We start from the raw sequence: 24,404 nt of genomic DNA, 5'->3' as shown, positions 1-24,404 counted from the left end.
TGTTGGCATTTAACATTTTGTTGTGGGTGTGGTGTAAGAGGCACAGAATCTAGAACAACTAAATATGAATTGTCATAGATAAATCAAACACTCTAAAATAGGATGGGGTTTCAATAATCTAGAATATGAATGGACACATCCTTGTCATATCCAAGACCAATTTTGTGCATGTTATGGACAAGCTCTTCCCAAGGTCTGATGATGGGCTTAGGAAGTGTATGCTAAATTTCTACTTCCGCATGCAACTCTGATCTTGAGATCGGTACTACATATGAATGAATCTTAATCTCATTAATATGATTACTTTTTGGCTATTGATGGGAGTCTGTCTCAATTTTCTAAAAAAAACAGGTTCAGAATGATGGCTCCATTGTTGTAATTTTTCTCACTGAAGCTAATTTTCAAGCTCCAAAAAATATACCTTCTCCTATGTATATTGCAGATATGTTTTAATATCACAAAGAGAATTCTTGCTAATTTTTATCATCCCATCAACATTGACATGTATTAAATTATTCAATAATTCTAATATATTATCCATTTGATCCATTTCACAGAAAATGCAACAACATCAACCAATGTGCAATAATTCTTAAAGGAATTCAATACATAAGTCTTCTATTCAAAAAGGATTGAATTTATACAAAGAGAAGAGAACCACTCATGATCTAGAAAAAAAAACTCTATTATACCATTTTTTCTCACTCCTTAAATGACACTTTCTAGAACTTTTTCCGATGTTGCCACAAGGTTGTGTGCATTAAGATAATCTGATATCTAAACACCATGACTGCTCATGGCTTTGGCTTTGTGGTCTTCTTCAGTTTTGTAACATTTGACTAATCAACAAGGCGATTACTTAATGTCATGGTAACAATAATTCTAAGTCAAACTACAATGAGAGAGGCAACGATGTGACTATGTAGTTGTATTTATTTCCTTGAGACTTGCACTACTTCTTCCAAGCTACACATTCAATATCGGTGACATCTTGGTAGTGAGTCCAACAACAAATTCCTATAATAATAAATTTATAACTACCATAATACTCAACAAAATATCAATAAAGAAAACATTTCAAGTAGATGGAGCCTTTGTGATATGTTTGTGAACATTTTCCGTTTATGGAATCGTTGGTGTGGTCATGGTTTTTCTCTTATTTCAAATCGTTGAAACCTCATAAATTTCTTATCAAATCAACTCCCTTGGATAATTGTTGTGTGAGATGTAACCTTGTATTTCAAAATAAAAAATGTGCACAAATACTTTACATTCCAGCATGGCAACAGTTTCATAGAGACTTTACATTCCACCAAAGTCCTAATTTCAAATCACATCCCAGTCAACATGACCAAGAAAGTGTAGAACCAGAAGGCGTACACTCCAACATAGGTAGAATATGAGACATGGGATAGTATCCCAGTATCCACACCATGGTGAGAAACCAAACCTCAACACAACGCCATGATTATGTAGCAGAGTCAGTCGGCACTAACATATTGAACACAAATATCATTCATGGTCTTCTACAAAACATTGTTTGACATTTAACACAATATTCAATGATAACTTCCTATTGTAGCGACTACAACCACCCTTCAAAACTTTGGCCTGTACCCAATTTCAGACACTCCCTTAAGAGTTTCACTTAATGGGTACACAGATTCGGGTTCACTGGGTGAGCTTGTTTAAGTCTTCGCGTCTGCCCTGCTTGTTCATTTTAACCAAGTTTTTGCATGTTGATGTTAAAGTCATGCTTACGACCATGTTCTAGTCATGCTCAAATTCTTCGCTTTTTGTGTACTTTTTTGTGTTCTCCATGAAAACATCTATCACACTCACAAATGGAGTCACATTAACTATCGCGTAAGAATTGTCACAGTAGACCAATGATCAATCACAAGTGTCACTCTTGTCGCTTGTACATCGGTCAATCATGTTGAACATGTCTGTCTAGATGGTTTCAGTCATCTCATCATCATGTCATGCATGTGTGTGTTTGCAAGATCACATATGCATGTTTCACCCATTCACACACTTAGTCATTTTGTTGAAGTTTTGATGACTCGACTCCCCTCTGATAGTCGGACCATCATCCTACCATCGACTCGATCAACTGTCACCCAGAACAGTATAGAAGCACCTAGCATGTCATTTCAAGCTGCGCTTCTCACAAGAAAATCAATCAGTATCCATGCTGGTCAACCAGAGAGTTTGACCTGGTAGACACCTCAGGGCTGACTCCCCAAAAAGATTGCGCAGAGGTTGCAAGCATTGCCTGCTCTACTGACTAAGAAAATTCACAAACAAACTAGACAAAGACAAGTGCCCATCCCTATCTCCCTCAAAAAATTGTGCAATTTTTCCAGCAAGCCCTCCCGACAGAGGACAGACTTCTCACCCAGAAAATTGCACAGTTTTCATGAGTAGACCCTCTACTACCCAGTAGTATACTTAACGCAGAAATTACGTAGAGGTGATCAGCAGGCCAACCTCCCAGCATCAGTGTAGTTTTTCTCTCCAACACCTCCTAATAGGAGACTACCAGTTCCCATTAAGAATTGCACAGTTTCTGCTGCCATTGACCTTGTAGCTAGCTTCTAGTTCCCTCCGAGAATTTTGCAGTTTTGGCTGCCAAGATCTAGGCCCGTTCCTCAAAAAATTTGCGCAAATATTTCTTGCTCATCCTTCCTGTAGTCTAGACTATTCCCCTCAAAACCTACACAGTTTGTTTCCTCCAACTGAGCTACACCTCACAGATAGTCACTATCAATCTGAATTGCCCATTTTCATCATCTAGTGACCCTTGTGCAATCTTCATCAGCAGTTCCCAAAGCCTCCATCATGCCTCACAACCTTGTTTCCTCTCTTGATCACCTACATCCAAAATGATCATGTATCATGGTAGACTAGAATGTTTTGGGATTTGATGTCGTCTCGTCAAGAGTGACTGCAGGAACAGGTACACAAACAAACATGGCACGACAACAAATGGGATGAACGAAGGGAGCACATGCAGAAGGACATGTTCACCAAAGGATGAAGAAACGATGTATGTAAAGAGATGTGATCATGAACAAATGATCATGGAAAGATTTTTTTGTAGACGAACGGATGAAAAATCATGTAATATGCGCTCACAGAGTAAGGAATGGACGAACATGCACCTTTCGTGAACAAAAAAACTTGTCAAGACTTCCAACATATAAGTAAGTAGAAATGTGCAAAAGCAACATCAACCGAACCAATGGCCATCGAAGAGTCGGCGCACTTTTCCATGTAGAGGTGAAGCTATGACACACCATGAGGACATCCATCACTGAGCAGGAACTACATCTTGACATGCACACCAAAAACAACATGAATGTACCATCACTATCATGTCGAGTCATGTCATCCACATCTCTACTATGTGCCATACTCTCTATCAATGTAATGTAATGTGGAAGTCCAAGAGACCCACTTGTTGTACAAAGTGTCATGTGAGGTCGAAGAGTCTTGGAAATCAAACAATCATGAGGGTAGTAGAATAGCCATAAGGGTCAACTTCAACCCTGGCTACAAATACCTCACCATTTCTACATACAAAGGACTTCTCAACTTATCTATTCCCACATAGCCAAGAGAGTCTGTAATATTTTCTTTGAGGAGTAAGTAGTGGCTCTAACGCTTGGCCTACGGGGTTAGTGATGTATGGTGTAATCATGTGTCTTGGAACTTTCACTTAACTCAGAAGCCTGCTAACAGGCCATCACATTTTCACACATGTATTGTAACTGTTTTAAGACTAATCTTGAACACTTGTGATGCATGTTTCTTTCACCTATGTTTCATCAGTTGAATTACTACACTTGTTGTAATAAATAATTTATTAATGAAAATGTGTTGTATATATTGTTAATGTTGTCTCACTCGTGATGGCTACCTTCTTGGACATCAGAAAAACCTTTCACATAAGAATTGTTGTAACAAATGTTGAACTCGTTTGGACTCATCCGTTGAATGTTGTACGTGTTATCTTCCCTTGTGTTTTGTGACTGCCATATCGGTGTGGACTGTTCATCTAAAATCTATGTACGTCTTTTTGTGTTGTGTGTTCCTAGCAGAGTTGGGACTTACTCCCAACCAATTTGGGACTCACTCTCACCGTCTCCCTCTACAGTGAAAGAACCATTGACACAAGTAACACTTACAATCACCAGGAATTCAAACCTCACTTCTCGAACACAAAGCAGAACACTCTCCTATGCTGACAAGCCAGAGTTTAGGCAAATGTTTAAGATAATGGAAATCAGGCCATAATACCAGATGGGAGTCCCACACCAAACGGTGCGAGGTCTAGTTAGGACATCATACCGGGGTGATCCCCTGAATGTTGGCAGGTCCAGCACTGTTAACATTTTTGTAGCTAGAAGGAGGGAAACCAATTATATATGGTTGAACATCCTCTCACACTCATTTATCAACCATCTGGTCAAGGAAGTGACTCACACTCCCTCTCACCTACACGCAACTCTGCAGTTGGTTACTCCTCACCTCCTAGGACTAAACATGAGATTTTGTATCATCACCTTCACTCTGTCTATCCCATCACTCACCAGTTCGTGAAAGAAGTTGGACTGATCCCAGGAATACAACATCTTTCATATGCATCAAGGAAGCCAAAAGCCACTCCAATAGGAGTTGTTGTATCATCAGTGGAAGAAGTAGTCCTTGCCACACTTGAGGGTTTAGCAGAAGTAGTTGAAGATGGAGAGAAGCCTATGGTCTTCTGGCAAGGAAAACAAGACACTCTTGCAATCTTATGACTAGTCTTCGATACAAGATGTGGAGGGAAAGGTAGCGGAGGAGATGGAGGCGGAGACGAACGAATGAACTTAGAGCCGGAACTGTCAACTTATGAAAGAGAGGAAGAGGAAGAAGAAGAAGAGATGGCTTACCCAAATCAAGAATGGATAACTCAGGGACCATTGGCTCTCCTAGTTTCTTTGCGCAAGATGATGAATTGAGCGAAGAGAATGAACATTAGGTTTAACCCTGACAACACAATGAAGGAAAAATATCACTTCGACAAATTATACTTGCAGTTGTAGACCCTTGAGGTACAGTATGACGACAGAGCATCTAGATTGTTTCCATGTACCTTGGACGGTCACGCAACTGCATGGTAACACAACCTTCCACTAAACTCTATACAGAACTGGGGTGCATTTGAATGCATGTTCCTTGAAACGTTTGTTGATGACAAGACCCCTGTCATTCTACTCAAAGAATTGGGAATGCTGAAGATGGAGGGAAACAAAAAATTAAAAGTCTTCAATCAAAGGTTTACACACATATTGAACAAATTTGGAGCAAACACTAAACCTCATGACTCCATCACTATTGATTACTACATGTCCGTACTGTTGACCAGCATTGCACAATTCATCAAATGAGCTGTGAAACCAACGCTCTTGGAAAGCTTTGAAGAGGCTATTGTTGTTCAAAAATAATTTTGCGCAATTGGAGTCATCAAGGATGAAGAACCAAAAAACAACTCCAAAGATGCGATCAGGAAGTCCCAAGCAATGGCAACCAATGTTAGAGACACATAAACAACTAATATTGAAAACTTCACTCACCCCAGCAAGAACTTAACTACGAAATTGTCCAAGCTCAAACAATGGAAACGAGACACATCTGCAAGAAGCCATCAGCCCAGGCAGAGGCAGGCAAGAATCTCATCAGGCAGTAATTGGTTCACTCCAAAAACTGTCCATAAATATGTGTTCCAGGTTGAACAGTGCGCAGATCCCAAGTTCTATTCATTCCACGAATAACAACACCCCGAGAACTGTAGTTCAGACTGGAACCGAGTCGCAATCTCTGTATGTAGTCATACACTCAATGTGGAAAACAATATGTAGGAGCAGCTAGAATACACTGAAGATGACGAAGAGGTTGCACTTGATGAACCATCAAGTTCTAGGCATGCGGTGAATGTGTATCGGTGCTGACAAGGAGTGTCAAAGATAAGCATTGAGAAGCAACCCCAAAAGAAAAGTAACCAATACAATCTGAGGAGTAAAGAGGATCCACTAACACTTGGGGAACCATAAGAAAAGATGAGACTGCTAATGAGGAACACTGATCCATCGGCTGCCCCAAAGTAGAAAACAAAAAAAAAGTCTAGGAAGACAATGACAGACAAGAGTGCCTCCATGAGCAGCAAACTATAGGACATCGTGCTAAATGATACGAAAATTTGTTCTACCCTGTACACCTTGGTGATTCTACCGCCTCTAGAATACAACATTATTGATGACATGAAGAACAATCGAGCGAACATTAGTTCATTCGAGTTAGCTAAGATCCACAGTCGGTGAGACATTTTGTTGTGTGCATTGGGACAGACATCAATAGACAACACAACCTCTACCAGCAAGGGAGGAAGCACACCTCCCGGATCACTTTCTATTTTGCTCAACACACTCCAAGTGGAAGAAGAAAATTTAGGTTTCCCTGCATTATTGCTATCCTTTGAAATTTTTAACTACAATGTTCACAACTTCTTGGTTGATTCTAGTGTGGCCACCAATGTCATGCCACTCTCCATCATGAAGAAGATCAATGCACAATGGAGCAAGACATCTGCACGAATTATCCAAATTGATCGAACATTAGTACCATCCATTGGTGAAATGAGAGACATGATCATCAAACTCTCTCATGATAGTTGAGTCCACCAATGCATTAACATAGTGTGAGATACCGGAAGCATACGGTCTACTACTCAGCAGAGACTGGTCCAACAAGCTGGACGAATCTTTTACTAGAGACTGGTCCCACATGTGGCTTCTATATAAAGGAAAACAAAACCAAATCTGGGTATTATTTGATATGTATATGAAGCATAATCTTACCCCCATTAGTGGTTAAAATGAACCGTTGGCATTCAGAGAAATCATGTTTGCAAAGTGCCTCCTAGAAATAGGCCAGCTCCAAGCCCACCAGACACATAGTTGGGACTCCTTGCTTGCCCAACTGATGGTAATGAAACATGTACAATGAATTGTACCAATAGTAGCAGTAGTACTAGCATGTCAAACGGTCGGTGTACAGACAAGCTGTGGGCCATGGATTTTGATGAATCAAAGACACATGACATCTCAACGATTGGGTATATCTTAGTTTCCCAAAACAACACAAAATGCATGATTTCAAGCTGCTTTATGTTCGAGTGCACAAACAACATTGCTGAGTATGAAGCACTCATGTTGAGCTTACAAAGGAGTGCTAGCCTCAACATGGTCTCACTCAAAGTGATATTGAACCCTACAAACAGAGTTGATGCTTTCAAGGAAATAACAACTAATGAAGATAAGCATGAGAAACCCCTAAAAACTGTAGTCGAGGGAAGGAAAGGAAAACCCGTCCCGAAGGGTGTGGTTTCTCTCAACAAGATCTATGATTTGAAAAAATTCTATCAAGGGCAAAGAAACAGAAAAACCCATAGGTCCACCACTACGAACGAACAGAGAAACCTGGGAACCAATCATTATTCCAAAGATAGTTAGTCTCAGTACAAACTACACAGCGCAACAGTGGCAAATCTTTGACTGCTTGATAAAATAGTACTAGGATGTGTTTGCATGGGAAGATGATGACCTAAGTACACACTATATGCAAGTAATCCAACATGGGATTCTAGGTAATGGAGGAGCCAAGTTATTGTTGCAAAGGGCAGGTAAAACACATATGTTGTTTGAACTCCTTATATAGAAGAAAATGACTAAGATTTTGGATGATTGGATTACTTACAGAGTTCATTATCATACATGGGTTTCTAATTGAATTTCTGCACAAATGAAATGTAGGGAAATCTGCTTATGCATTAATTTCAAAAACTTTATCTGCTCTCAGAATAAAAACAACTACCCCACGCCATCATCTGAGCCTATGTTGCATGTAGTATCTAAAGTAGTGGTGTCATCTTCAATTAAAGGTCTTTTGGAACACCACAAAGTTTTGGTAGCTGAACCTGGTAGCCTAATACTGGTCTGTGAGAATCTTGGTGCACACACACATGCTGTTTGGCACCACTTTACGGAAGGGTTGAAAACATTCCTGCCAATAGCCAAGATCTCAAGCATTGATTCAAATAGGTTGGGTCACGCCCATGCCATGTACATACTTTTCTTGCTGCTTGTTGTTTTCATCTTGTTTTCCATGCTTACTGTCTTTGTTTTTATTTGTTTTTTTCTACTTACTATTTTTCTTGATGTTAATTTTGTTTTCTTTATACCATAATATTTTTTTCTGGAAATAAGTGCTACCAACCACTATGTTCTAGCTTTTGAATAGAGAATGTGGCTAAAATATGAAGAGACTTTTGATCCTACAACACTTGGCCAATACTGGGTCCATCTTCTCTATTCTTGGCTATAACCTTCGGCCGATGAAGCCTTGAAAGAAAATATGAACCATTTTCAAGGGACGTTTTGGTCCAACCATGAACCTGTGACCACACTAGGAAGCCCCATGTTTGTACTCAGCCTTTTGCTTTGTGTATTCAAGCTCATCCAACTAGTAGGAATGAAGAAAGGGAAAATCTAAATAAAAAACATATGTTAGAGGTCTTACATGCTTCTCTAAAGGAACAACCTCCTCTGCTCTCAATAATTCTAGATCCCTCTTCCACCACAAAAACAAATAAGTGCCTATGCACAATCCTCTTCGAAAAATACCAAGTAAAAAGAAGAGAAAGAATTCTTGACAGAGAGGCGAAGCATACAACTCCATTAGGGTATTGACCTGGCTCGCTGGAATTATAGAAACATGTGTGTTCCTACGTGACTCCATTTAGGTACTGTCTCGGCCTGCTGGGAGTAGAGCAACACCATAGATGAAAATTTATACTCTGAAAATATTCAACTTGTGAGCTAAACTACCCTCCTGAATTTGAAACATTGTGATCAAACTAAACTTTTTATTGTGTTTGACTAAGTTGGCAAAAGGTGAACCATGTATGTTCATGGGTTAAGTGGGGAAGCTGAAGTAACCCACATAGTGATCTAATACTCCCTGAAATACCAAGGCCCTCTGCTAGAAATGAACCAAGATAGAGAAGTTGGAGTTCGACCAGTGTGTTGCCAAGTGTTGTAGTGGCTACAAGAACCCTCAAAAATTTTGGCCTACACCCATTTTCGGAGCCTCCCTTGAGAGTTTGACTTGATGATTTCACACCCTCAGGTTCACTCCATGAGCTCATGTGAGTCTTCGGATCCGCCCTACTTGTTCATTTTACCCATGTTTTTGCATGTTGATGTCAAAGTCATGCTTGCAACCATGTTTTGCTCATGCTCAAAGTATTCGCTTCATGTTTACTTGTTGTGTTTTCCATGAAAACATCTATTGCCCTCACACACAGAGTCATGTTCCCTGTCATGCAAGCATCGTTATGATTGACCAACGATCAATCACAAGTGTCGCATTTGTCACCTATACCATCTTTCAGTCATGTTGAACATATGTGTCTATATGGTTTGAGTCGTCTCGTCGTCATGTCATGCAAGTGTGTATTTGCAAGATCACATATCCATCTTTGACTCATTCACACACTTAGTCATTTTGTTGAAGTTCTAACGACTGGACACCCCTCTAAAAACTACACTATCACCCTGCCATCGACTCGATCGACTGTCACCCAAAACAACCTAGAAGCACCTACCAAGTCATTTCAAATTGTGCTACTCGCAATAAAATCAATTAGTTTCCATGCTGGTCAACTAGAGAGTTTGACCCGACAAACACCCCAGGGTTGAATCGCCCAAAAAATTGTGTAGAGGCTACAAGAATTTTCTGCTCTGATGATTGAGAAAATTGCACAGAAAGGCTAGACAAACACTAGTACCTGTCCCTATCTCCCTCAGAAAATTACGTAATTTTTCTAGCCAGCCATCATCACAGTTAACTGACTACCCACCCAGAAAATTGTGTAGTTTTCATGAGGAGGCCCTCTACTACCCAGCAGTCTGCTCAGCCTAGAAATTGCGAAGAGGTGATCAGCAGGCCGAACTCCCAGCATTAACGCAGTTGATCTTGCCAACAGTAGAATACCATTTCCCCTAAGGAATTGCATAGTTTTTTCTACCATGGACCCAACAGCCAGCTACTAGTTCCCTCCAAGAATTGCGCAGTTTTTGCTGCCAAGCTCCCGACCCATTCTCCAAAAATTTGCAGAAATTTTTCCTTCCCAACCTTCTTGTAGCCCACAGTGTTACCCTAAAAAACTGTGTATTTTTTTCCTCCAACTGAGCCAGACGTCACGGATAGTCACTATGGATCCAGATTACCCATCTTCATCACCTACCGACTCTTGCACAATTTTCATCAGTAGTGCCCGGAGCCTCCATCCCACTTCACAACCTTGTTGCCTCTCTCGGTCACCTGCACTTTAAATGATCATGTATCATGGTAGACTAGGAGGTTTTTGGATTTGATGTCATCTCGTCATGAGTGACTATAGGAATAGGTACACAAACAAACATGGCACGACGACGAATGGCATGAATGAAGGTGGCACATGCAGAAGGACAAGTTCACCAACAGATGAAAAAACAATGCATGTAAAGAGACGTGCTCGCAAATGGATGATGAAGAAAAGATGTGTTCATGGATAGATGGATGAACAACCATGCAATATGTGGTCATGGACAGATGAACACATGGACTTGCACCTTTTGCGAATAGATGAACCTCTCAAGCCTTCCAACATACATGCAAGGATAAACGTACAAAAGAAACATCAAGCGAAACAATGACCATTGAAGACACCATGAGGAAATCCATCATGCAACAACACTACAACTCAACATGCACACTAGTAGCAACAAGAATATACCAGCACTCTCATGTCGAGTCATGTCATGGGTCATGTCATCCACATCTCTACTATGGGCCATACTGTGTATCAATGTAATGTAACATGGAATTCCAAGAGACCCACTTGTTGTAAAAAGATTCATGTAAATTCAGAGAGCCTTGGAAATCAAATAGTCATGAGGGTAGTCAAATAGCTACAAGGGTCAATTTCACCGTTGGCTATAAACACCCCCTCATTTGTACATGCAAAAGACTTTTCACCTCAGCTCCTCCCACATATCTAAGAGATTCTGTAATATTTTTTTGGGGAGTAAGTAGTGGTTCCAACAACCCGCCCATGAGGTTAGTGATGTATGGTGTAACGATGTGTCTTGGAACTTTCATTTAATTCAAAAGCATGCTAACGGGCCAGCACATTTTCACACATGTATTGTAACCATTGTAAGACTAATCTTGAACACTTGTGATGCATGTTTCTTTAACCTGTGTTTCATCACTTGAACTACTTCACTTTTTGTAATACATAATATATTAATGAAATTGTGTTTTATATGCTATTAACACTGGCTCGCCCATGGTGGCTACCTTCTTGGACATTAGACAAACCTTTCACATAAGACTTGATGTAAAAACTGTTGCACTCATGCAGATTCATCTCCTGAGTGTTGTACGTGTTATCTTCCCTTGTGTTGTGACTGCCGCATCCGTGTGGACTATTCCTCTGGTAGCTGTGCACATCATGTTGTGTTGTGTGTTCCTAGAAGAGTTGGGACTTACTCCCAACTAACTTGGGACTCACTCTCACCCTCTCCCTCTATAGTGAAAGAACCATTGATGCAAGTGACACTTACAATCACTAGGCATGCAAACTTCACTTCTCGAAGAAAAGGCAGACCACCCTCCTATGTTGACAAGCAAGAGTTGAGGCAAATCATTAAGATAATCACAACTGGACCATCATACCAGATGGGAATTCCACACCAAACTATTTGAGGTCTAGTTGGGCACTTCATACAGAGGCGATTCCCTGAATGTTGGCGGGCCCAACACCATCAACACTTCCCCTACTTTTTCATTTTTTTTCAAAAAAATAAATTTCTATACAACCTAAACTGTATACAAGTCTGGCTTTTCCAAAGGTGAATCGAAGGTCAAGAAATTTGATCCTATCATCATGAGTATAACAATGGTGACCACAAATCTAGTATAGTTTTCTTTGAAACTTCCTAATTGAAAGAAAGCATAGCATCATTCCTTTTCTTTTCCCTTAAGGTCTCTTACTGTGTCTACAAAAATACAGAAATCCACATATTCCCTTCACAAAATAGAGCTCAATGCAACATGGCAGGAAATGTTCACTATGGTAGGTCATACCAATGTAGAGAAACCTCATATCTAAGTGGGAAAATTATGAGCATACAGAGAAGAGGAGGTGAACAACCCCTAATAGAGTGCTAGCAAAAATGACAGTTAGAGGGAGTGCTTAGTATTCCTGTCTGTCATACGGGTGACCCGATTTTACCCCCCGGAAATAGTGCCAATTGAAGTTGAAACATATTTACAGGCTAAATACTACACAAAAAGGATAGAATAAGTGGCACAAATTTCATTGTGGAGAGGGAGAAAGGTGCAATTATAGCGTAGAGTTTGGTGAAGAGTAGGTGGAGTGTAGAGGATTGTGGAGGCACAATATGTGGTAAGCATTTTGAGAGGGGGTGATCCAGTAATGAAGGAGAGGGTCTTGGAAATTTTCAGGGAATAATATTATGTGGGAACCCCACCCACTAACTGTCAGGAATAGGGAACCCCCTGGAATCGATCAAGGGTCATTGATTTGGACCGTTGGAAAGTGCACAAAGTTAAACCTTCTTGAAATACCCTCCAGATGTGACTGTTGACTATTTTAACATATCAAATCAATGCATATGGATCAATGCCATGGAATTTCTTATGGGCCAGGCTTATTTTATAGCTACACTCTTTATTCAATTTGTGGCATAGACAAAATATGGTAGTAGAGTTGTAATACAAAGTAATACAGTGTAGAAAATTTGTAGAAAACCAATTGGAATATAACAAACACAACTTAACAGCGTTTCAAAGCCAATGCACATGGATCTCACAACATATAAATGGCATGTATATCAACGCACAAGAAGGTTCGCTTACAACATTTAACCTCAATCCATTCAACGCCTTCAATCGTCGCACCTCAAATTTGACATAGTGCACAATCATTTCTATCTGGTCTCTCCAAGATTAAAAATCACATTGCCTTCGAAAATGTTTAATGCAACATGTACATGGTTCCGATAGAGAATTCCAACCCCAAACTATCAGTGAAGTTGTTGACCACATCCTCTTTTCCCGAGATCATCTGTTCAGGATGGAAGATATGAAAGCAGCATTCAACACAACCTAGCACAACACACACCACAACATAGGCTATTAAAAATTGTTCAACGCACAAAGCCAATGCCCAAATCATATCCTTTCAACAATGCTTCTTTCAATAAGATCAATGCAGAGGGGCAGAGAAATAATGGCATAATTCTGCTAGAAGAGTTACAACAAAAAAGAGTAATTTGGGAGCTAGATCTATCCTAGGAAATGCTCAGAAAGACCAAAATCCACAGGCTTCATTGAGACAAAGAAGCTCAAGTTTACAGAAGCCACAAAAATAAGTGGCTCATAAAGGATTGAGCAGGTTATGAACATACCAGCTCTGATACCATGTTAAAAACACATGGAGAAGTGAGAAAATAGTATAGATAATCGTAAGTTACTTCTATTTATAAGTGATACCCATTTATAATACATTCTGATGACCCTTGGTTTCCATGTAGCAAATGGTCTCTTGGACTTCCTTTGACTATTCAAATTCCACACAATAACCTTTAGCAGATTAGGTTTCCAACAAAAATTCCTAAATAAATAACAAGGAAACACACTTAAAACAAATGAAAACAAAGTAATCATGTACTTGAAGTGCCACCATGCTACTCAGATCTTGTTGTCACCAAGTTGTCTGTTCACACAAGTTACGTAGAAATTCCTTATAGATTCAAACTACTTTTGTAATTTTCTAAACCAAAAGACTTGAATCTACCCCACTCATGAGTAGAAACAATTAATCGATCGAGAAATCATGAAGCATACAAGGGAGATAATTCAATCAAAAAATTACACAATGATTTCCTGGGGAAAGTCACAACTAAAAACCCCTACTATTTACATATTTCATTACTCAAAAAATATGAGAATATTACAATGCTTTCCTTAAGCTCAAGAACCCTCTGCACTATCTCCATCTGTCTCACTACTTCCTAGACAAGCCTTGGCCAGTACTTAACCAATTTTCAACTTTACCAAGTCCTTATTTCTTTGCATTGCTTCCCAGTGAATTTTCCCCTATTAATTCATGAAATTACTCAATTGGAATTTCACAATCCTCATATTTCATCCTCTAACAACATGCACTACCTGTAGAATTTTGATGATTACACAATTGATAGTACACTTCCCTTCAAATCCAATATCAACTAGATAACTCTCGGATCTAACATGCATGAGTTGTTTATGAGTAAATTCTCAGAAAGTTGGGTGAAAACATTAGGCAAGACCCCATTATCTGAGCTCCTACTAGTTCCTCCATTAGTTGGAACTAGTTTAACTGATTTTAGCTCAATTAAATTGAATTAATTAATTACAACTTAAAATAAACTCAACCAGAGTTCCTATAAAGTAGGATACACTCTATATGCCTCATGTTAGACCCTTAAATCTAATTAACAAAGCCAAATAAGTTAAATTATCTTATTTAAGTTGTACAAGTTGTCTTGTGATGTGGAATTGCAATTTTATTCGTAATTTAATTCAATGAAAAACTAAATCGGGATTTTTCTCATTGGATTTCCAACACTCCCTCTCCACAGGAAAGGGAATATCAGATGCCCAAATCCTACCTCTATGGAACTCAAATTTTCCTCTTGATAATGCCTTACTCAAAGATGTATGCATCCTATTCCTATGTAGGAATGTACTCCAACAACACGATTCTCCTCTGGACACAATCTCTTAGATGCTGATACCAGATGTCAATATGCCTGGACTGATCATGAAAAACTAGATTCTCATATATTTTGATACATTTTTTATTTTCACAATAAATAAGTATATGATCCATCTTCTAACCAAATAACCCAAAAAGGATCTTCCTCATCGAGATAGCCTCACAAATTGCTTGACTAGTAGTCATTACTCAGCTTCTGCTGAATTGAGTACAATTGACCTTTGCTTCCAGTTGTAGCAAGAAATTACCACTAACATAATACTAAGGATTCCCCCTAATGTGTTTTCCCTATCTGATGGAACCCGCCCCAAATCTCCATCTATAAATCCTTGAATATTCACACCCTCTTTTCTTTTGTACCAAAGACCGAATTGAGTGGTGCGTCTGTGTTGCCTTCCAATAAAATTTGGTTGTCTTAACCATTTCCTAACTAATATGGTACCTAAAAACACATTCCTAGTCATTTGTTGACCAACTACATAAGTGATCCCACAAGATGCCTATAGATAGTAACCTCCACTACTTCACCTGAAGTAGCATATTCCTTCCTCCAATTCTCTACTAGAGGAGTCTCCATTGGTTTTTTTCTCTCCATGTGGAACTTTTTGAGTATCTAGTTGGAATACTTGCCTTGAGAGACAAACAGTTCCCCATATCCTTTCCATACTTCCATACCAACGAAATAATGTATAATCCTCGGGCCCTTCATCTCGAATTCTCTTACAAGATCCATTTTGCAATATTTGATCATTTTCTCATCACCTATTAGAATTAAATTATTGAAATATAATACTATAAACAATAATTTACCTTCAACCACAATATGGTAAAGGTTTGCATCTCCTTCACTTTCGATGAAGCCCAACCTGGTGAAATAAATATTGATCATGGTGTACGAAGCACGAGGTGCTTGTTTCAATCCATGTAGTGCTCACTTGAGTATGCATAGATGTGACTCTCTGTTGGAGGTCTCAAATCCTTCCAGCTACTCAATGTACACCTCTTTCTCAATCACCATTTTGAGGAAGGTTGTCTCCACATCCATTTGATGTATGTGCCAACCCATTTTCACTAAAAGTGTTAGAACATATTTGATTGAAGAGTACCTTGCTACTAGAGCAAAGGTGTCCTCCTAATAAATTCCCCCCCCTATGATAACCCCTTGGTGATAAATATGGCCTTGTGTTTCTTGACACTCCCATCTGCTTCTTGCTTCACATTGTAGATACACCTCGAACCTACCACTTACTTTTTGTCTAGCCTTTGAACAACTTCCCAAGTACTGTTCCTGATAATGGAGTCATATTCGTATACCATGGCATCAACTCATACTGGTTGTTGCACTTATTGCTCGAATGGGGAAGGCTAAGTCTCTACACTCTTGCTCTTCAGATCCATGTACCTATCTAGTGACTTCCCCTACCTATGCTATGATGTGGGTGCTCTCACATTCTCTCTAGCATCAAGAATCAATCTGTCAGCTTCTTTGGTGAACTTCCTTCCATATCTAGATGTTTATCCATGAGTGGGTGCTTCCACTATTTTCTCCTATGCATGTGGCTACTCCACATCATCTTGAGGTTCTTAATTTGTAGCTAAAATCTCCTCATCTGCATGTAACTAAATCTCCCACTCAATGGAACATCTCATGGCATTCTATTCATTGAACTTCACATCTCTACAAACAATTGTCATCCTGTGATATGGAAAGTACACCCGATAGTTGTGAGGTGTACCATTCTACCCAGAAAATATGCCTAGCTCAGTTGTTAGCTCTATATTTTTTCTTGCATCCTTGGTAACATGATAGTAAATTAATGAACCAAAGATCCTAAAGTGTGATACATCTTCTTTCTTACCTGGAAAATCTTCTTCTGGTATACTCATCCCAAGAATTGGATGAGGACTCTTATTCATCACATATACCAATGTGTTGCATGATTTAGCCCACAAGTGAACTGGTAAGCTCCGATCATGTAACATTGCCTATGCATCTCCCACTATTGGCCCTTTCGTCATCAGCCCGTGGAGCGTATGTTGAAGTCTCACCCAAAGCAGTATAGGGGGATGTTGGAACCAAGTTTTCGCACCCTGAGATGGTTGTGATGTCATTTTATTTCTTATATCCCTGTCATCGTACAAGTGGTTTTTCTCTAGGGCTTGTAAGACAAACCTTGTATTTCGGCCTTTAATACCTTCACGAAATTATACCATCAAACTTTGTGCAGCCCTAACCCATGGAATAGGTACTTTCATGATTCTATGGTAGCGTGTCATGTAGATTCCTTAATTATCCTAAGTGATTTTCTTATCTTGTCAAATACTTAAAGTTATCATTGTGTAAGCAGATATTCATGATTTCATTCAATTATTCAATGTAATTGCATTCATTTGTGCATCATATAATTATAATAAGGGAAATTCATACATAATATATCCAAACCTGTCAACAAAAGAAATACATAGAAATTGTAGAATAACTCCTTTTATTAATATCTCCCAAGTGTTACAGACTTTGTCCCACCTCTATCCACCATGCGCACACAGCTGTAGGGGTTTGCACACTTCGTTGCGGACTTCTACCCTAGGCCTCTACGCACTCAGCTGCAAAGCCTTTATCTACTCTACAAACCAAGACTTAGACTTCTTTCTTGGAGCTATCACTCTATTACATGATCTGCCATTCTATTTTTTTATCCCTCCCCCCCCTAAACTACTTAGAGCTTAGCTCTTTGTATACAATCCCATGGTCCACAAACCATCGGCAGGTCCCTTACAACCGACTTTACTTTACAAAACTAAGGACGAAGTACCAAAAAATGTGAAGCCTTTACAATTATATTGCAAAAATTGACTTAACATGGGCTTTTAGCCCCAAAACTGTCCTTGGGGGATCCCACTCCAAACACAACATACCATTACTTGAAAATGTTTTCAAGTCTCAAACCAACATTATTTCACTACAATATGCAAATTCCAAGCTCTTGATCACTATGCTCAATGGTCAATTTATAGGGAAATGCAAGTGGCTTTGTCATACTTTGGGCATTGAATGGTTTTCCATAATTGGAGTTAGTTTCCATGGAGAAAGGGATGAGAGGATAGAGGGTTGAATGATCCATGGCCTATCCAAAGTCGAGCTCATAGGATGGGATAAGAGTTATGCATCCTTCTAGAATGCTCTAGAATGAAGGAATATTCCTAGAATCCTATGTCAATTTCGCTCATTCTCGCCCAGCGCAGGTATAAGTGACCTAAGTGCACTGCAACACAAGTATGAATGGGCCTACCTATTATGAAAAATAGTTGCCCCTGTTGAAGGCTGCACTAGTGTCCCAAGGAGGCATTTGAGCAGGATTTCAATCTAGGAAACTTTCATGGATGAAGCATTCAATACGATGACTTGTCTAGGGCATGTAGCAACTAAATTACGTTTTGATAAGCCCTATTTGTAGTGATCTGATTGTCAAGAGTGATGTGCCCAAATAGACATGTAACATCTACAGACTCACATCAACCTAACTATAAACATTGAACAATAAGGAATTTTATGAAGATAATTCCATCTATCAAGACAAATACGTACCTAAATAATATTCCCACTAATTCTCTAGGAAAATTTTATAGATATAGATGTATCCAAAGTGGTCCTTCATTTTATACCTACTAATCTAAGGACATATGACACCACATTCATTAATCAACCTTCATCAATAGACAACTAGAGGAGATACAACCTCTTGTTATATTTTCCTTTTAGCTACAAAATGCCATATCAAGCAAACCAAAGAATTCCCTTTACATCAAAAAGTGTTTAACTGTAAGGATACAATAACCATCAAATGATAATGCTACATGTGACTAAATAATTTTCCCTACATACTTCTCTAGGGTCATGAACATACTTAGTGCCTTCATATACATATTCAAATTATGGATTCAAAATTCATCTTGGATATTTATAAGCTCGCTTTTATTTGTTAGATATTGTATATTCATATGTTCCCCTTTATTTTTTGCAGTTGTGAACATTAACAAAATGATTACACTCCCATATTGGGTTAACGAACGCCAATACACTTTTTAAGTTTTGACTTCAAGGCATTTTTATCACCACCATCAAAGTTCTACATTAGCATGTACAAATGGAATTTCACCTAAGGATTAAATCATGCTATAAAAAAAGCATAAGGATTTCCTATAATACCATTTTTCCAATTATGATAACCATACCCAGCTATTAGCCAAAATGGAAAGTACATCAATTTGTTCTTGAAGTCACCCACCCTAGGGATGTGACTTATAGGACTCATTGAATAAGTTGATATCTACCACATGAACATAGCCACAAAAACTTATAATTTCTCTGAAATAACACATATAAAGGGAGTACATGTTCTATTGTATTCCAATCCTTTCCGAAATCCATAATACAACTAAAAATATAAGAAAAAGAAATAGATGAGGAGAGAGTACCCACAGGTAGCGTTCTCAAAGTAGTGGCTACATGAAGTTATCGCTGATCAGATTTGTGCTCTATGGAATCCCTATGAACAACCATAAGAACAGTCGCAGTGAGGTTTAGAACTTGGAAATCGATATAGTAGGGGCATTGAGACAATTGCATAAAGGACGAGAGGAGTCATTTCCATGGAGACAAAGCCTCTTGCTTTGATCTTGGGGGACAAGGGATTGTAATTTCCTTTTTTTCCATTGAACCCAACTAGATGGCCCATAGAATTATGGTTGTGTTTATCACATCTACGGAATATGAAGGGAAGGCCCTCATAGGCTAAAGTTTGAAGAGAAGAGATGCATTAATGTTGGAGTTCCATTTCACCCCATAAGCCATCTCTGATATCAAATTTATTGATACCCTCACCATCTTCATCTCCACATAGTCTTTGAAAGTGAGGTTGACCTCTAAGAAATCCCCTAGCTTATTACCAATTTCCCTGAGAGCCTGTTCTAACTAGAATTATACTTTTAGTCCCAGAAGCCGAACCTAGATAGGTGTCTTTTCTAGTCTCTCCCAAGTGTGATAAAAAAGAGAAATCCAATTCTTAACAATTAAAGGGATGGAGTTAATACTCAAAGCCTTATTCACATCATAATGAACCTTTTCAAACTTGTTGAAAGTGAAAAATGAGAAAACCTCTTACTAGTACCTTGAAAGTTGTGAATCAGTTCATGTGAGCCGCCCATTCCTTTGCCATCCATTATGACATTTCCTTCTCGCTAAAACAATGACCACGAGCACAAACCACCAATGTAAACCCATACATTTGAACAACTTCATGCATCTTGACCTCCTCACCCAAAATCAAGGACAATGTTGATTTTCCACGACACTAGAGAATCTAGGTTAGGGTCTTAGAATGTGTGACACTACCAACTCTAATGCCACAAAAAACTACTTTTCACAGTGGAGAAAATCTATTAGTAAACCAACACGTGCACAAATATACAATTTTTTTACAATAACTACTGTTTGTTATATTATCAATCTATAATACAATAGTTTAGGGCTCCCGTACTAAGGATCATGACCCTCATATAGTCACTGATACACGGAATGCAAATTAGGCTTTCATGTAATTCCTTTGAAAACCAATCTACTCTAAACAAGACAACACTTGACTTGCTTTTTTATGTGTCACCCCTCAACCCTTTCATTCCACGTGTCCTGAACACATATATTGGTTTGTTTTCTCCTGATGTGCAAACACCAGTCTACCTCTATCAATGATCATGTAAATTTATTCCACCAAACATGGCTCTAATTATCCCTCTAGCTGATCATTAGTCCTTCAATGAATCAACACATAGGGTCTTCTAGTGATTTGTTCACAACTCTATTTGTGAACAACTCCTAGACTACCCACTGTTGCTTCTCAATGCTTAAGGAAGTTTTCCCCCTATTCCCTTCCTATGATATTCCAATGAAGAAAAACATATGGCATGGAGGGATTCCCTCTATCACTCCAAGAGTCCTTCCCTTCTGAAAACTTTGGCTAGAAAAACTACTCCATTGCTTGCCTTCTTTTTCCCTTCAAAGATCAATCCATAAGGTTTTCCAAATTTTCCTCTCCTAGCAGACCTAGTCCTTCAATGTATGCACTTATGGATTCCTTGGGAATTAACTTTATTCCCTCCAAACAACGTTAATATGCACAAACAATATGTCCTTAACTAGGACACTCAAACACCTAGAAAAACAATCAACTTAAGAGAACACCTACCTCTGATTAAGGACATGTTCCTCTACTGCTCATCATGGAATTGTGAAAATATCAGAACTGATATTTTTGTCTTGGTTAGTGCACGAGATGAGCCCTCAAACTACCTATGAATTCTCGTTGTCCCTTGCTAATAGACCGACCCTTCTTTGCTACTAGTTAGACTACCTTAGGATTTTTTTCTAGCTCCTCTTTGACCATAGACTAGCCCTGATCTAGGGCTTAGTACATCCTATAATAGACCAGTAGACTTTGATCATATTTCCTGAACAATATCAGCCCCAAACCATGCACTTTTATGTCCCTCAAGCCTGCAGCTAGTCTCATGTTGCTACTAAGAGATTGGCTAAACACAAACAAACCCAAAAATAATATTTTTATTGGAAATTTGAATATGTAAACAATCATTCACTAATATAGCAGTTGCACTGTTGTAGGCCTATATTGGTGTCGATAAAGATATATATATATATATATATATATATATATATATATATATATATATATATATATATATATATATATATATATCTATACATATATATATACATATATATATACATATATATATACATATATATATACATATATACATACATATACATACATAAACATACACATATATACATATATATACACATATATACACATATATACATATATATACATATATATACATATATATTAACAAAAAACAATAAGGATTGTTAAGGAACGACCTCACAAATACATATATATTAACAAAAAACAATAAGGATTGTTAAGGAACGACCTCACAAACCCTAACATTGAGAGGTTTATAGGGCATATCTAGTAACGAAATAAAATTGATTAGGGACCGGAAAGCCTTGTTGTACAAGTATGTCGTGAGCACATTGTAGTACTAAAATTCGGAGGAGACTGACTGAACTTGGATAGAGAAAAGAAGTACCTATTTTGAAGGAAACCTAGCAAGCATTCATATGTTAATTGAAATAATAATGTTGGATCCATCAGAACCCAGCTATGATAGAGACCAGGTAAACATGAAAAGGAATTAGTGGATAGGGTGAAAACTTTATGTCAAGAATATTTTAAGGATAAAAAAACAACTCTAACAAGAGTAGGTTACCTAATAAATGACATTGATAGGCCAACCTCAACAATGGGACACTGGTAAGATGTTTGGGTGGAAAATCCTTTAATCTGAAGCATGCTACCAGCTAAAGTCATTATGATCCAAGCATAGGTGTTTCATGGCTGCAAGAGAAATATGAATGTTACCAAGAGAAAGAGGAATGCAGAAAAATATAATACACCTAGTTGGGACAACGAAGGAAAAACAAAGGAAAAATACTGAAGAGTCTAGCATTTACCTAGTGGAGGAAAATGGTTAGGAAATCACCTTTGGCTAAGGAGGATCGAGGTAAAATCCTACTAGTTCCAAAGCCTTCTTTGAAGTCAACTCGCAAGTGAATGCCAAAGAAGCGATGATGACTTGGGTAGTTCGTTACCCTAACTCCTACCCGAAGAATTTGAGCCATCGGATCCTCACCTATATGATCAACCACGGAGGTTTCACCACATAGTTGTACTACCTATGTCATGTACCCATTATGTGCTACAGGTGGTTTCGAGAGAGTTCCATATTACATGGTTTAATTTAATAATCCAAACTATGATGTGTGTGTCACATGAAAACAAAGCTGCAAATTAATGTACCTTAAGAAAATATGATGAACCCTTCTTAAATTATTTCTAAAGTGTAAGGATCATGAGACCATTATTAGAGCATGGAGTATAAGGGGCTAGACAATGTAATTCTTAAATCACAAAATTCATGACATAGGTCAACTTATTATGAGATAATCATGTTTGAAGTAAGAAATAAGGTTAACCAATATGTAATAAAATTACGCTCGTTACGAATTCAATCCTTATATTCCTTAGGCATAAACTATATATATATATATATATATATATATATATATATATATATATATATATATATATGTTTACTATTATCTTAATTTATCTAGATGGATGCTACAACACTGAAATTTCCCATAAACTCCGTAAAACAAGACCCTGAATCAAAAGATAACAACATTGCATGAACAAACATTATCCAAAGATGGAATTTTCCACTTACTCGTGATCTTCCTTGCCTCGCTTTCTCATCCCTCCTACTCCATCCCCTTCTCATTCACTTTTTTGCATTTGTGCTACAACCCCTATGGAAGCCATATAATAGTTTCCTTCATCTCACTAAAAATTATATCATTAATAAATTTTTAGTTCGAGGTTAGCTAAGCGATCTCCATTTTCACTATCCTCCTTCCCAACGATGCCTACACACTTTCAAACTTCACATTAACACACTGAAAGTCCATTGAATGATCCTTTTCCAACAATTTGACATGGTGGGTGATGAGATCTAGCCTACCCATCAAAATTAAACAAACAAATTGTGGCCCTATTCCAACAAGACAAGTTCTCCTCAGGGAAATTCCTATCCTATTCCTTCTTCGACTCCAATTCAATGTCCTTATAACTAACACTACTTTCAAATGAATGATTAGTATCTTCCACAACATATGATTTAGAGGGAGTCCCTATGTTCTTATATACACCTAATCCTTCTCTCTCTTTATCAAATTGGCTCGTGCAATGATCACCTAGAGACCCTCAATCTGTAAACCCATTAAATATACCTGTTGTCAAATGGATCTTCCAAACGACCCTTGCACCCAATTCACTACATAACAAGACATTATCCATTGCTTCACCATTACTTCACCTGAGTAAAACACAATCCTTCTCCCTTCCTAAGATGACATATTGTCTATTTTGTCCATTGGATTAGTTAATTTCTTCTGTATTCCTTCTGAGAGAATGGCCCCAGGATCCGAAAAGACACCATGCATTGAAAGCTCATGCTCTTCTCCCCATCTATCTTGGTTTCCAATCACGTTAACCTACATCATCTTTTCATCCAGAGATACAAGGGAGAATTAAATTTATTGAGTGGAATTCTCTTATGGGATGGGTATGTGACCTACGTCCCTCCCACTGAGCTCGCACATAGTTCTTCCAAAGGTCACTCCACGATTCACTAGCTCGTCGACAATCATGTTGAGGTGTTGAACGATATCAAATAACTGGAGTTTTTTTAATTTTTCGAGTTGATATTCTATCCTTGCAACAATAGTGGACATTAGGTCATGTTTATCAACATTTGTGGCTGA

This window comes from Pinus tabuliformis, chromosome 5_1 (assembly GCF_031772625.1).
Source record: "Pinus tabuliformis cultivar Carrire ecotype Pingquan chromosome 5_1, CPIR1, whole genome shotgun sequence".
In the NCBI taxonomy this organism is placed as follows: Eukaryota; Viridiplantae; Streptophyta; class Pinopsida; order Pinales; family Pinaceae; genus Pinus; species Pinus tabuliformis.
Note: the sequence above shows the minus strand (reverse complement) of the source record.